A 15190-nucleotide genomic window follows, 5' to 3' on the forward strand; every position below is an offset into this window, starting at 1 on the left:
GAAACAGTGTGTTAGCTTATGATCCGATCATGAACAGCAGAAAGTGGACCAGTTTTACTACAAGCTTCTGTCAGGTGCAGTAGATCAGGTTTCAGAATCCTTAGAATTTTGGAGGCATTTATCTGGAAAAATGTTCTAAACAAAAAAAAAATTCATTGTACTGAGTATGAGGGTAAATATGAGAATCAATAATTAGTTACAATGCCTTTAAAAGATGCTCTTCACTGGCCTGTTATTCTTTGCAGAGGATTTTACTTGTTTCTCCATTGTGTTCCTAATTTTTCAAGCTTCCAAGAGTCACTAGAAAGATGTTTCTTGGCACACATTAATGATTTTTGCATTGATTCATTAAGATCCAGTTTGCTTCAGGACTGCAGGTGGGACAAGATGACAGCACCCAAGGCCTATAGGGTAATGGTGTGGATCTGGCTCCACAGGGGTGTGAAAGAGCCCTGAAAGGCTGTGTCCTTGAAGGTCCAGCACCCAGACCCTGGAAGATGTTAAAAATTACTCCAGTAGTCTATCTGGCAACCTAAAGAAACAGAATGACTTTTTGAACTAATACTTCTGTTGGAGTAGAGATTGCTGTTTGTACACAAGCAAATGCATTGCTATAATTTAAATAGTGAACAGTAAAACTTCTGTGGGAAATGTCAGCTCATATAGGGCTTTTTTTGTTGTTGTTGTTTTTTTTGGGTTTTTTTTGTGGTTTTTTTTTTTTCAGGATTAAAAATGCAGGCAGCAGCAGAATTAAGGGATAATGTTCCATTTTTCTGTCCAGACTGCTGTCTCTGGCATTTGCTAATGCTGAAGGCAAAACCAGCATGGATTTTGGAGGGGATTAGGTAGACCGGCAGGCTAGAATGCCAGTCCTGGGCACTGGTCTAACCATGGGAATTTAGGGGAACTAAAAATCTCTTAAGTAGTTTTTCTAAGCTGGTGAGACTAGACTTGTCCCACAGGTGAATTGCAGGGCTAGAGTCAATGTCTGTGCTCCCTCCCTGCTGGCGTGGTATCCATCAGTTGAGAGGAAAGTCTCCGGGGAAAGTTCCAGGACCCCCTTCTTGCTTCCCCTCTGCCCCTCCCAGGGCATCTGGGTCACTATTCTTTACAGGTTTTCTTCCCTGAAATTGATTTTTGATTTCACCTTGAGCATCTCACTTTCTGCTTTCTCTGTCAATCAAAGAAGGAAAGGGACCCAAAAGAGAAAAAGTAGGCGATAGTAGCAATAACTTTGATGCTCCCCTTGCTGGCTTTGCTGTCATACCTATTGTGACTTCAGTCTCAAGGTCACTCCAGCTCTTTCACCATAGATCCCAGCAGTACCCCAATGTTTCGAGGAATATTTTCCTTTGTTTAATCTTTGTAGGTGAAAGTTATACAAAGCTAGGAATGTTGCAAAGCAGTACCCCATTATACAAAATAGAGAATGCACAAGTTGAAAACTTGTTCCTTTTTCTATCAGGTACTTTTCAGAGGTCTTAAGGACTGCATAAAGCTCTTGCATATTAAGTTTACAGTGGGCTTTAATGCATGTAGATGTGTGTGATTAGTTTTGTGTTTGTTGAGAAGGATATTCTTGACAAATTGAAAGGTTAAGTTATTGAGGCAGCATGTAAACAGGAGGAATTTTCAAGGCAGCAGTCAGTGAAAAGCAGAAGACAGAAGGGTAAAATATGGGTAAGAGGGCAGGATCGTCAAGGTACAAGCCATACACACATGTTTTTGCTAAGACAACTGTAGTCTCTATCTGTCAGGAGATCTTTTGAGCATTTCTGCTAGAAGCTGCTTAGGAGAATTCAATAAAAAAGTGAGCAGGTAATTTTTCAGTACTGGTAACAGTTGGATGATATGAGCCTTTGCATCTCATGTCTGTGTAAGCTTATTGTGGTAAAGGTCATGCAGCACTGGAGAGGATCTACACTGGAAGCTCCCTATCCTCTAGGAAAAAAAAGTTCAGCTAGATCTTAGAAAGGAAATTTTAAAGTATGGAAACTGAGAGGAAAAAATGTGCTCATCAGAGGATTTGTGGGAAAGCAGAGTTTCCAGAGTATAGCATCTCTTCCACTTCAAGCGACAAGCCCCATATTTTTTCTTTTCTGGCACATTTTAAGCAGGAAGATTTCCTTCTGTTTCTAATAGGATGCCAAAGAAAATCCATTTGTGAAGTAAGATGCCTAGATTAATACACTGTGTTCAGTTCATGGTTGGACTCAATGATCTTAAAGATCTTTTCCAATCTAAATAATTCTATGATTTTATCTGTGCTGAATCTGATCTCCTGGGATAGACAGACAAAGGTGGAAGAGACTGCAGAGGAGTCTTATTGAAATATACCTTAGGTCTGATGAATACTAATGGCATATTCCATTTACTGAGTTCAGAAGAGGGTCCTGTGATTTATGACATAATATCATACCATCCTGCACCAGTGGAGTTTTTAGCCAGCTGATTTGAGGGAAGAAATTGGAAGAGAATCAATGCATTCATCCATTTTACTCACAAAGATGAAAATTATTTCATACAGTGTAGTTATGCTGTTCTACTAGCACACATTGCTAAATGACTCATGTAAAATTCCCAAAGGAATGGGAGTAAGGAAAACAACAGGAAAAGCTATCCATAGTTATTGTAGACATGAATTAAGTACTAAATAAATACAATGGATCACAAAAAGGACAAGCATCAAAGACTGTGAATGAAGATGTTTTCCTGTCATAACCAGGACAAGGAAACATTGCTGTTCAGAAATGTAGCTTGAAGTGTGTTTCAGAAGTCAAAACAGTAGCATGAAAAGCAAGTTTCTTTACTGCTTAAAAGCTTTCTAGCATGTGAAGGAAAAGAATGAGCTAAAAATAAGACAGAGAAATTCAGGAAAGAAATAAGCAAAACTTGCTATCTCATTATGAATCAGAGAAGTAAGCCTGACAACTTCCATTTTAAAACTGGAAGGAAGCTGATTAGCAGCATGCCAATCATGCTGGGCATCACAACGTGATTTGGTTTGAATTTATTTCAGTTCTGCAGGAAGGATAGAATGGTTTCTCTCTGGCCAAAACTCTGACATCAGCAATAAATATTGATATCTCAGCTAATCAGACAAATCTGCCTTCACAGACATTTCCAGTTTATCATCATGTCAAAGTTGACATGTTAGGCTGTTTTCTGTTCTTCAAGATACAAAGCATCTGAGGTGGTGATGGAATCTCCATCATTAAATGTTCTTAGGAAAGTAGTTAAAAATCTGCCTGGCAGAGACACTGGCTGTCCTGACTGAGCCAAAGAGGTGTAATAGGTGGCCTTCTGTGATTCTGTGATAAGTGCACATATATACAAATTATCAGAAGGAGGCCCAAACCCTGAGAAGCTATATTTTCTCTTAAATAAATTTTCCCATGAGAATCGAAGCAGCCTAAAATTTGCTCCCCCTGCTCCCACCTGATATCTGAAAGCCAGATGACTTCAGATATCAAGCAGCTGTAAAAAAAATAGGGCCTTGCTTCTGCAATATGATCTTTTAGCAAGGAATTTCTTCTAGTCTGCTTTAGATCACATTTTCAGAAAAGTAGTGGAAAATAAGATTTTTGTGTGCTGATCACAACTTTGTGTTCATGAAAAGTCTTCAAAATACTTTGCTTAAAAAAACCCCAGACTACTTTTAGTTATCTAAAAGTTGACTTTTTATTTATTTTTTTCTTTAGTCTCATAATTTTGACTAAATGTATGAAAATATACATATTTTCAAGAAACTTCTTAAAACCTGGAAGAATTAAGAAATATACCTTTTTTCTGTGTCTGAAGCACAGCATAATTTAAAAAATAATGTTATAAATACAATATCTCAAATGCAACATCTGTGTTTATCTTTCAACCATATAAAATTACATAAACAAGGATTCTGCTTTTTATGAAATCTATGAGTAATTCCTCCTCTGCTCTTTCAGTTCTTATATGCTAAATGATAGAAAAGTCAGGTTTGACAGCCATGTAAAACTCATGTCTTCTGTGTAGACAAGTGATGCAGGGTGAACAGAAATTTTAGGAGTTTTCTCAGGCACTGTATAATTTTTGCACTGACATCTATACCGACATTTCAACTCTGTCTGGGTGAGACTGCTAAGAATTATAGGATCTCCATGTGTAATAATACATCTAAATATCCCGGGCCATTTGTAGCTTTATTTTCTATTAAGACTGTTTTCCTAAAGATGATGTTTGTAGTTTTTTGGTATCGACACTGATCACAGGGAAATTTTAATTCTGCAGAAATGAACTCAGAAAAGAATGATGCTAACTTAGGCTGAGACCATTTAGTAATATTTTATCAGTTTTTACAGAGTAAGAGTTATGTAGTTTCTTCCAATAACATCAAGGTGGAAGGTGTCACATATTGTTACAATTTTCTGAGATATCCTGGACCCTTAAATCAATTATTCAGAGGAGTCATTCATCACAGTACGTCTCAGTATGGATATTTGATAGGTGGTACACTCCCTTCTCTTTCAAAGTGGATAAGATGCAAGACCAAGCTTTAGAAAGCTTGCCAATTTAGATGTGTTTTTGTGAAACCCACTGCAATATGTGCATGAATAATCCAGATTCTCCCAGGCAGGAACATGTGCTGTTGCTCCTACATAAAATGCATCTAAAGTGACATATCCAGCAATTACAGTACTAGGAAGCAAATAGAAAATTAGGGCTCATCCTGTGAAGCTAGTAAAAGGTCCAAAAGAAAAGTGTACTTAGTGTCCTCTTGCTTCCTGGACTAGGAAAGTAGGTGGGTTTTTGTTTGTTTGTTTGGGGTTTTTGTTTGTTTGTTGGGGGTTTTATTTGTTTGTTTGGTTTGATTTGTTTGTTTGCTTGTTTTGTTGCAGCAATAAAGAAATGATTTCTTGATGTTTAAACTGATGGGTCAAAGCTATCATATTTTTAAATTTTGAGAGAAATTTTGAGAGAAATTTGCAAGGTGATTAATTAGACGTATCAATGTATTTTACTGCTAACTAAGGGTGCAGCCCCAAAATTTCAAGCTTTTTATTGCAAATATTATCACACAACATGACAGCTGTCATTTGAGCTAGCTCAAAGTGATAATACAGGAGCTGTGAGCTGCACCTTAGAAAGTCAGGCTTCCTTCAATCTCAGTTAGCTGAGAAGGCTGTGAACATTTTTCTTCCACTTCTTTGCGGGAAAATGCATGGCAGCAAATTGCTTTTATTATTCCTATCTACTCCTCTTCCAAAGGAACAGCAAACAAGATTTTTAGTCCCACCTTGCTGCTATAGGACAGGATGATTCATCATGGGTCTCCTCAGTGCACATGCATACCAACCAACACATATGCACATATAACTGATCATTATTTTTGCCTGCCATCTGAGTAGGGCATTAGTGTCATTTTATGGCAACATCATAGTTGCTGTACTAAAAAAAGATATGTCTTACCGTAAAACTATCACAAAGCTATTAAATGAATATCACTGTAAAATAAGCAATTATATGAATAATTGGTGTTTGGAATCTTTTTCTGTTTACATGATCTAAATTTGAAGCTAGCCATTCTTGAAGAAAATTACAAAGAATGGACAGAATAGCCCCCAGTGGTCCTTCCCAACCTAAATTATTCTGTGAGTCAGTGATTCTATGAAATTTTAATTTCTTTCATTTTGAATTGGAATGTAGTGGAGTGAATATATTATATGTAACATTCCTAGATCAGTATTTATTTGGTATGTACTACTAGGAAACCTTTGTAATGGGATAAAAATAGGACTTGACAAATGCATGTGAGCTAGTCTATTTCAATATTAACTGAATAAATGTTTACATTTTACTTTCTTTGGAAAAAATTAGGAAAAAGAATAAATTTTTTTGAAAGGCTCATATCAAGAGAATTGCATCAAGAATTTACTAAGCTGAAAAAACCAACCAGAGAAGCCCTCAGTTGCTAGCAGAAAAAGAAAATGCTATCCTTGGTGTTCAGTTGTCATTTTCATACTATCAGCAAGCCTCAGAATAACAGAATTATTTAATGTTTTTACATGCAGCGAAAGTGGTGAAACCTCCTCCTGTTCTGACTTTATCTGTCAAGCCACAAAGAAGAGCAGAGGGGAGCCTTGGGGGAGGGAGAGAAAACCACAGTTTTAAAGCAAGGTTTTGGGTCTAAGAAAAAGAATGGAAACTCAAAGATAAGGATGGTAGTGGCCACCTATTACTCACCAATTTATACATTGTACATGCTGTTGCATGTTTCATGAGAACAAGTATTTCACTTCTCTATGGCTTTGGAAATGCAGCACCTCTCAATAATGTTCATAAGACAGGAAAATGAACCTTGAACAGAGCCATGAAGTCTCCAGAAGTATTTGCTATTGGTGTATGGGGCAGGTTTGTTTGATTTGTTCATTTTGAACAAGGATAGGTTTAGATGGCAAACAAAAATCAGTGTCTGGTGCAAAGATACCATAATCCCCTGCAAATCACAATGTAAGTGAGTTATGTTGTTGCTCTCACCATCCTTGTTTGAGTGTGCCAGCTGCCTGAAGCAGAAATGATGTTACAAAGGGCAATTTATTCATGCAACTTTTCTGCTGAAAAGTACTCCCCTGATGTGATGCAACTGGGGCTTATGGTAGGATCACCAGCCTCTTAAGAGACAGGATTGCTCTCTGGCCTGTTTTCTTAAACATAGCTTTCTAAAGTAAAGCAATTTTGGGAACTTGCAATTTATCAGCTGTGTCATATCGTAAATCAGATCTCAGAGGGATCTTATGATAGCCTTGATGATGTAAGGAGTAGCTGAAATCAGTACAGAAGTGGACTGAGACATTATCCAACATGAAGTATGACACAGAAAACACCTGACATTTGTGAGCCATTCTAGAGAGAAAGTTTTAAAATAAGCATAAAATGCTGATGGCTTAAGTTTAGGGAAAATTATGCAAAATACGTGTTTTGTACATCATATGTATATTTTTATATTGTATTTAAATGATATAAAATGTATATGCTGTGGGAATAGAGAGATGGTGAGTTGCACCATAGGAAACATCATGGTTCAACATAAGACAGAAGAATTGCTACTACAGCAAAACATTTTCTTGGAAGCTGATGAGAGGAAGTGCTATTAAAGCAGTGTGACTTGTTCTGAAACTGTGGCTATTCTTGTATGAGGCTGAATTGAATCACTGACAAAGGGCTGGACTGTGGGAAGAAAATCTCCTGTCTCAGATTGAGCTGCAGCACCTGAGGACTACAATCTACATTTTTTCTGAAAGGCCAGGAAGTAGAAAATGGTGGCCCTAGGAGGGCTAATATCTCTGCAAGGGTGTCTTCTCACAGTGCTCACTCAGCACAAATGCTTTAATAGATTCACAACTGAAGTGCCACAAAGAGAAGCTCCAATCTGAGTGAGCCTGTGGTGTGCCTTGTTCAAATTACATGCTTTAGTGTAGCCACAGCTGTCTCTCAAAATGGAAAGAAAATGGAAGAAGCTGGAGAGCAAAACTGTGGCTCGTACAGGTCCTCAGGAAAATTGAGGTACAGGGGCAAGTGTGGTATGTTGATATTGAAAAAGTTGTAAGCAGTTGTCCTTGGAGAACATTTCTTCTTTGAGTAGGAAGAGACAGAGGAAGGTCTGAGTGAACTCTCTGTGTAATGTCTCATGTACTGCTCTACAGTGTTAAACTCAGGAGACCTGGGAAAACATGGACTCTGTTGAATTCACCATCAAATATCTCAGTTTTTCACTGAAATCACTGAAAGTTTCCCCTATGTATTTTTTCTCTGAGTGTGTTCACATGTGTTCTTGCTAAGGGTTTAGGAAATTGTGCAAGGAATGCTAGAATAACATTTCAGTGATGGAGTAGGGAGCTGGAAACAATCTTATTCAAAAGAAAAGTCAAGTTGCTTATGGTCTACAGATAGTCTTTTCTACGAGCTGGGAGCCCCCCTTTATTTCAAGCTGGACAGTGTCATGTGTACTGAATTTTTAAAAGAACATTTCAATCCTCTGCTTTCATACAATGCAACCTAAATTTTCTCCCACTACTTGTAGTAGAAACAGGGACAGGCTGAATAGATGCCTCATCTATGTATCAGAGTCCCATGCATTAATGTAAAAGCTTAAATGGGAATGAAGTAGTTCCATTCAGCCTAGTGACCTTGTTTTCTGCACAGTGCTAATTTCATATTTATGGCCATTCCATGGAATCTCAGTGAGCCTTTGCTAGAAAGGAAGGCTGAGATAGACTTTCCTTTCAATGGGGGTATTAATTCTGAAGCTTCAGTATTTCTTGAAGAACTCACCCTTCTTTCATGAAGATAGCAGGATATTCAGTTTGCTGCCCTGGCTGCCTCAGGCAAAGGATATCTTGTCAAGTTGGCTTATGCTGGTGATGAGGACAGTGTGCTTATAGAAACAGAAAAACCTTTCCTTTCACAAATTCCAGATGAGATGATAGATACTTCTATAGTAGCTTTGCTGCAGGGTGTCTTCACAGAAATATATGTAATCCATAGCTCTTAATTTTTGTTGGTTTATATCCTGTAGTTAGATGTATGAGTGGGATCCAAGCCCCTGCTATGCTTATCTTTGAACAGGCATTACAAAAAGAGGCCCACTCTGGAGAGCTGTATGATGAGAGGCAGGTAAAGGCTTCAGTGAACTCATGCCTCCCCCTGTGCTCAGTCCTGTTGCAGCGCTGCTTCTCTTTGTGGCTTCATTTTCCATGAAAACCTCTGTTAGTTTACACACCTTGACCTTGACTCAGTGTTGCTGTGTGGCAGGGCAGGGAAGCACAGTATCCCTCAAGGCTGTTGCTAGGACTGGACAGCCAGAATCCAGCTGGGGGCTTCCATAATGAAAAGCCTGAGTCTCAGCGCTTTCCCTGCAGTCAGATTCCAGCTAGTGGTAGTTACTTCTGTTACATATTGAATAAAGAAACACACAGATCCAATGGAGAAGAGTAGTGGAATGCTGAGAAACCTGCTAGCTTTCTGCAGAGCCTGGTCTTTCACCAGTGAGTTCACACTTTGCGTATTAACCTTTATCCTATAACAGTAGGGTAAGTCTTCAAATTCCTTCTTCCCATGTGTGCTCACAGAAATTAGGCCTCATTTAGCAGGTCTACAGCTTTACCAATTCAACAATTCTAATGTCTCACCAGCTTTTATTTTTTTATAATATAAGCAGAAAGCTTAAAATTCTGTGCTTGCAGTCCATAGTGTCCAACTCACCTGGCTACAGCTTATATGCTAGAGTCTTCTCATCTGCAGAAGAGGTGAACAAGCTCCTGGTGAGGTACTGTGATAGGTCACTAATTCAGTCCATTAGGACCTTGTTTCATGTATAAGAAAGAAAAAAGAACATTCTCTGACTTTAATCTTTCAGTACAATTTTAAATTCATAGATCTAAACCCCTAAGAGGCAGGTGCAGCCCTCTGTCATGCCAGAAATTTGCTGGCTGATTCTTTATTTGCATATGTCCACTAGCTTGAATGATAAATCTGGAGGGAGTACATTCTGCTGAACATTCCTTATAATTTCAGGACCTACTTTACGTGTGTGAAAAGTTATTTTACTTCTTAGAAAGCTGTTGTCATATCTTGTCTCACAAAGGGATCAAACCACACAGTCCCATGTCCTTGTGTTGAGTCCCATTGAAGCCTGCCTGTAGATTTTCACCTGGGATGAATCAGCACATATTTATTTAAGTCATTTGTTTATTTATGTATTTGAGTTTATTGATAGTAAAACAATAAAGACAAGTCTGTTTAAAGGATTACCTTTCTGGAATGTTATGAAGTAAAGTGTTAAATATTCTTGGCATAGTTATTCATATAGTCAATAGGCAAGATTTAATTGGATTTTATTATTAAATTACCACACAGACCTATAAAATAATCATAAATGCATGTAAACATTTTCCTATATCTTCAAATAAAAGTACTCTCCACTATAGGAAGTAAGAAAACAAAGAGTTAGTTATAAGCACAACATACCACAGAAGTATCCTAAAGACTTTGATCCATTTTTATACTACTGTGTTGTAAAATGAAGCCTTCAGCAAATCTTTTTTGTATTAAGAGTTATTCCTATGAAGAATTATTCCTCAAATCTCCCCACTAAGTGCTAACATTGTTCCTGGTAGAATCCACTTTATATACTTGAGTGCTAAAATTTACAGTGCATTTTCTCATTTGTTTATAAACCATCCTCAAATAAGCAATTAACTAAAATAGTTACTCTTGTAAATGGAGTGTAACAATAGTTAATAATTTATATTTTTCTGTTTCCAGTGTGTGATGATGTGAAAATGAATGACTAATTTGTTGTTGATATGGGAAGGAATTTTAATCTTTTATGAGAATGTCTTGGCTGTTGGTATGCTTATCTCTGAGAAAGAGAGTTGAAATTCTTCAGTGGGCAGTCTGTGAATATCATTGAGGTGGTGTTGAAAGTAAAAATAATTAAACAAGGATCTCGTAACAATTTCCTCTTCTGTATCTAAGATCCTTATCAAGAACTCTCTAAGCAAATTGTTAGCCTATATGAAACAAAGTATTATTTCAGACCTAAACCATTAATTTATTAATTTAACATTAATTGCTTCTCTTATAGGACACAAAAGCCCATTGTTACAAACAAGCTAAAAGAGCAATTTGGCTCATTTTTAATAAACATTCTCAAAAAAGTGGCTTAATGACCAATATAAGCATCATTTGTATTTCAGAAGATATGGTTGTCTTTTTGCATTCTGGGGCCATTTCCCTGTGTCCTACTCTTATGTTCATGCCTCCATTTAAAGTTCACCAGTGTGATTGAAAATGTGGGGCCAAATCAGTGTTCTGCCCTCACCACCAGCACTGCCTTGTGCAATGCCCTTCGTATATTTTTTATGCAGCCTCCTTTTTAATCAGTATAGCTGCTAGGCAGAACAAAGAATGAAGCCCTGGTCAGCTCCAGCAGCCTAAGCTGTGTTTATCAGGTGTGTACCACAGAAACACTCTTAACACTCTTCCATATGTGTACTTCCAAGAAATAATTAAAAGTCATTGTTACTGGATCTACTACCTATCTCACTCAGGGAATCACAGCATACGGAGGACTATGAATTTAAAGCACTGCCCCTCAAAGTCTTTTGGTGCTACTGTTGATGATATAGTGGTCAGTAAAGAAATGCAGGGAATAGTAAAGAAATCTTCCTAGCAAAACCCAAGAACAATGACGTGACTTGCTCCTTATACACATGCATGCTCACCCATCCTACCTACACCATTTTCACATTCTGCCATTTTCATGATCTTCATGATCTTCATGATCATTACCTGTACAAGCCACTCTTCTGTTCACACAAGAACTGAAATAGCTAAATGTGCTGCTAAGCCCAGAGACAGTCTAAGAAAAGTGGCCATTATTGTCTTAGGCAGAAACAGTGACTTAAGACCTGTTTCTCAGCATCTTTCTTTGGTGTGTGCTCTAGCTGCTGTCTCTGTTCTTCTCTTTCACCTCACTGATTACCACATTCTCAAAGCACTCCTTTTACCTTACAATTCCTGTCCCAAGAAGAGGATATCCATCTTTGTGCTTATATAGCACCTAGAATGGTGGAATTTCCATCCACTCAAACTTCTTAATGATGTTGTAGTATGAATAAGTGATGAGTGCTATCTTAGCTAGCCACTGCACCAAATCCAGTAGCTGAGGCAGATTTCCATTCTTTTCATGTATTTGCATCCCTTGCATAGTGACAAAATCTGGGCTTTGTAGATCTCCAGATACAGGAACTCATGGAAAGTAATTTCTTGGTCCTTCTCATTACAGCTGTCCTCTTTTGTTTGAGGTGCTGCAAGAGAAGGAATAGAGAGGACTGTGATGGACCCACTGGCCAAGGCTAAGCCAATCAGAGGAGGTTGCAATGCATCTGTGATATACTTAAGAAGCAAAAAAGAGGTTCCTGTGCAGATGTAATCTGGCTCAGAGAACAGCAGAGTAGAATGTGTGAGAGGAACTGCCCTGCAGACACCAAAGCTGATGAAGGAGGGACAGGAGGTGCTCCAGGAATCAGAGCTGAGGTTCCACTGCAGCCCCTGGTGCAGACCATGGTGAGGCAGCTGTGGCCCTGCAGCCCTTGGACTTCCCTGGGGATGCAGAGATCCACACTGGAGCAGATGAATGCCCAAAAGAAGGCTGTGACCCTATGGGAGCCCTGTGCTGGAATAGGCTCCTGGCAGGACCTGTGGATAGAGGAGCCCATGCAGCAGCAGGTTTGCTGTTAGGAGCTGTGACCCTGTGGGCCATGAGCACTGGAGAAGGCAGTTCTTGAAGGACTGCACCCTCCTGAAGACCTGTAGCCCACAGGAATGACTCACATTGGAGAAACTCAGGAAGAACTCTCTCCTGTGGAGAGACCTCATGCAGGAGCAGGGGAAGGACTCGTCTCCCTGAGAAGCATCAGAAACAATCTGTGATGCACTGATCATAACCCCTATTCTCCATCTCCCCACACCACTGGAGGGGAGAAGGTAGATCCCAGGGAGGAGGTAGATGCCAGGAAGCAGGAGGGGGTAAAGAAAGGTGTTTTTAAGATTTATTTTGCTTCTCATTATTGTGCTGTGATTTTGATTGGTAATAAAATCAGTTAATTTCCCCAAGTCAGGACTGTTATACCTGTGACAATAATCTGTTTGTGATCTCTCTCAGCTCTTACCTCGTGAGCCTTTTGCTATATTTTCTGTCCCCTTTCCAGTTGTGGGGAGGAGTGATAGAGTGACACCTGACATCCAGCCACGGTCAATCTGTCACACATGATCTTGTCAGCTCTTTATGACTGGCTTTGTTTTCTCTTTGGAAAACAACACAACTGGAAATTAAAACCATTTTAGAAAGAAAACTATCAACATTTATTTATTTAACATTATTTAACATTTGCAGTGGCATAGATTTTTATTCTTCTGTTTCTGTTTTTTTGGAGGAAAGTCTGTTTTTTGTTTCTTCTTGCAGTTTAACATGACTACTATATTTATTTGGTTTCATATTTAGTGTTTCTCTTTACTGATTTCATTGAATTCCACTTCTTTTACAGAAATGTAGAAAAATGTTTTTCTACAAAAATAAAAACAATGCACCTTCAATTATTTTAGATTGTAGTAAAAGTGGGAATGGAAATGCCCCATCGTACTTCTAGTTGATGCTCTTCATACCAAAATCGTTGCATATAGCTATTCTAAAATGCCTTTAGTAATAACATTGTAAGTGGTTCTCCCACTTTTCTATGAAGGGTAGAATTTACATTCCTGTAGAGTTCCCTATTAAACACTTTTCTTGATATGTCACAATTTTTTAGATGCACTTCTGACAAGTCACGTAGCTTTGTGCTTACAACACACTAGGCAACTTTCTTTTTGTTTTAAGGAGTATCATTCCAATAACTTTCTAGATTGGTACAAAAAAGCACTGAACAGTCCAGTTGTTCCTTCTTTTTGCATGCACCAAAGAATGGCATCAGAGCATGTAGAGAATATATGATTCTTATGCTTGTAAACTAACATACAAGTAAGTATATGAACATTGCTGCTGCCCTGTTGATTTTACACTGCAGAGGAGATGCTATTATTGGCTTCAGACTCAAATGTCATCTGGGTTTGGAGTCTTCCAGATTATGATTTCATCTTTGTAAATTCTAGTTTTCATAAGTCTGTTTATATGCACTGTAAACTGAAATATTCAGTCTGAAATAGTTTCAGACATAAAATGCTAATCAAAACATTTTATAGTTGAGTTATGCCTGCTTCCACTCTTTTAAAAATTCTGCTAGTGAAATCACACAATTGTATTTTAGACTAGATGCCTAACATTTCCTTGTTTTGCACTTCCTTTATCCAGACAAGCCACGATATTCAGCTGAGCAGGGCTTAGGGCTCCAAAAGGGAGATTATTTTTGGGAAAAAAAAAAAAAAGAAAAAAGAAAAAAAAGAAGCCATTTTTATTCTTTCCAAAACAGGCTTGTCATTGCGGAATTAGTTAAATCAGCTTCCCCCTTTAATTCGCTAGCTAACTTTAAACATTATGTAATTCCTTCAAATTCCAGGATAAATGCCATTATAAGATGGTACAGGATGGGGGTTGGTGATCTTTTGTATATCTCAGTGAGCAAAATAGGTGACAGGAAACAGTTCTGCCTGCTTAGACATCCATCCAAGTCCTGCTATAAGGACTGGAAGGACATCCATTGACTTCACTGGGAACTGGATGAGTCTCTAAGCATCAATAAAATCAAAGAATTCTCACAGTGAATCGGCCTATCTGGCACACGTTAAAATAAACGATTGTAAATTTTGAAAATGACTCTTCTTGCAGCATAGGCCAATTGGTCAGCTGCAAATTTGGCACAGCTGTGCAGCATGTGTCCTGGGCAGTCCACAGGAACATGATGTTCTTTTTCACTCCTGAGAGCTTTAGAGAATGAAAGAAAGGACTCAACCCATTGCTGAAGACTAAATGCTGAAATAATGGAGCTAAATAAAGACATCAACAAAAGGCTTACAAAGGTAGCATTTCTTTTGAAAGAAAATAAATTAACAATGCCCCCAAAAGATGAAATATTTTTAAGGCAAGTGTATTGCTTAATTGTATGTTCTGGAAAGAAATAACAAAATTCAGAGAATTCTCTGGCAGAAGCTGATGGAATTTGACCTTTATATCAATGCACTGTAGAAATCAGGCAGAATTCCTGAAAAAAAAAATTACTAAGCGTGTAATTTTCATCTTTTAACCATCTGTGAGGGGAGCAAAACTCATCCAAAGACAGGAGAAGCTACTGAGCCCTGGGCATCCACATTGCTGTGAAGAAATGCTGCTGCTCTAGCTTCAAATAGAAGGATGATTTTGCACACAGACTCCTAGGTGATGCTTTTAAAGCCTTGTGCAGTGGGTATGAACTCTAGAAAGAAGAGGTAGATAAATTTTCATCTGCATATAAAGCCAAAAGAGCTTAGAAAAATTACAGTCAAATATTGTGGTTCATGTAAAGCGCGAATAAGGCACAGCACATGTACACTTAGGCTTGAATGCAGCCACTGAAAAACTGGTTTTGATTGCCCTGATTTCCCACAAAGGAAGCTTCTCATGCTTAGAAAGCTGGACCAATCTCATTAATAGGAAAGGAGCTTCACCACAATAAAAGAAATG

The sequence above is a fragment of the Cyanistes caeruleus genome, chromosome Z (assembly GCF_971803275.1).
Source record: "Cyanistes caeruleus chromosome Z, bCyaCae1.hap1.1, whole genome shotgun sequence".
In the NCBI taxonomy this organism is placed as follows: Eukaryota; Metazoa; Chordata; class Aves; order Passeriformes; family Paridae; genus Cyanistes; species Cyanistes caeruleus.